The following is a 1,860-nucleotide window of genomic DNA, read 5'->3' as shown; positions in this document are numbered from 1 at the left end:
CCAAAGAATCTTTAATAAAACAATATGTTTTCCTCCATATTTTCGATAACTTTATGGAATATATTTATGAACTGATCTGATGTTTAACTATTCTGAGGAATTGATGAGTTTATTTATGAATTGTGATTATTTTCATATTGCATAATAATTAGCAGATATTTATTTTTCAGTGAGTAAAGGAATAATATATTTTTCTTACATTTATGCAGCGTAGTATTCTTGTGCATACCTCTCTTGATATTTCTTAGAGTGTTGAGAATATATTTATGAACTTTTTAGTGTTGTTTCATTCATACCTGAAAAATTTATCATATGTATATAAATACTAGTGCTAACCGTGCTATATATATATATATATACATCTATATATATATATATATATATATATATATATATATATATATATATATATATATATATATATATATATATATATATATATATATATATATAGAATGTAATAAATCAGCTTCAAGACTGAACACTGTCCGCGTATCTCGTTCGATTCTAAATTTTACTAACATTAATACAGTTACTTTGTTTTAAAAGATATGAAGCACCTGAATTCCGGAAAGGGGAAAATATAACTCTAAAAAGGAATAATTAGTAAACCCAACTCATATACAGGTAAAGATTAGGTTGATATAACCAGGGTGACCATTTTATCTAGTGTAGCAAAATAACATTGCTTGGCAACTCTACACCACCCGGTGTGGAGCAGTGTTGTCAAAACGCGGAGAAACGACCAAAAGTGCGGAGAAGATTCGAGTGGGAGTCTTTGAATGCAGAGCTGAGGTCTGCACTCCGCACGCATGTGGAGCTGTAGGTCCGCATATTATATTTTTGCTACTGGAACTTTTTTCCATTAATAAAAGCTAATTTAAATTATAACTGTTTCATTAACCACATTACACATATTTAATATTTTTAAAAATACTAATATTATTAAAAAAACGAACCATTCTCACTAGTCTTGAGTGTTTACGCCCCAATATCATTTAAGATGGTAAATTGTGACCAACAGCAGATGAACGTAACCAACCGTGATGTCCTACAATGTATTCATTCTTTAGGTCCAGCAATCTTCAATCTGCCCTCGTTATTATATATATAGGTTAGTAAAATTTGGTTAATTTGTAAATTAATCTTAGGGCGAAGACTGTCTTACATTATTGTAAACTTAGTCATGTTTAATGAGTATTTTTTTTTTTTAGAAAACAAGTGCAAATGTGTTTGGCAATTGCATTAATTGAAGTGATTCAACTGATTATAACCGAATAAGTTTCGATACCAGTATACTAGGAAGTGGTGTATTAAGATCGTGTATTTTCTTTATATTAATGTAGTTTGTTGCTGAAAATTGGACCATTTTACGATGTGCTCTTTTCCATTTCTTGAACTCATAGCCCTGATAGGTCATTCGTTTGGCTTAGGATTGCCATATATATATAGCTGTCCATTCTCCTGGGGAAATATCTCATTACAAAATATCAGGATAATAAAAGGTGGCATAGACCTACATGTTTAATATCGTTTTTTAAGCCTAGACCTATGTTATATATTAGGTTCTTTATCATCATTATTACTTCAGCAAAGGTTCTGATTTAACATACTGCATATTACCTAAAGTGACAAATGTGGTTTAAAAAAGAAAGGAAAGAACAAACTACATATGGATATCGAAGGATTTATGGAGTTGGCTAACGCAAAGAACTGAGTGAAAAGCAACCGTTTTTTTTTTTTAGTAAAGAAACTACATTTCAGTGCAGTTTTGTTGTAACTTCCCACTTTTTGCTGAAAACTTACTTGCCAGCGTCACTTTGTAGCCTAATTTACGCAATCAAATCATATATAACAATA

Source organism: Macrobrachium nipponense, chromosome 8 (assembly GCF_015104395.2).
Source record: "Macrobrachium nipponense isolate FS-2020 chromosome 8, ASM1510439v2, whole genome shotgun sequence".
Lineage (NCBI taxonomy): Eukaryota > Metazoa > Arthropoda > Malacostraca > Decapoda > Palaemonidae > Macrobrachium > Macrobrachium nipponense.
Note: the sequence above shows the minus strand (reverse complement) of the source record.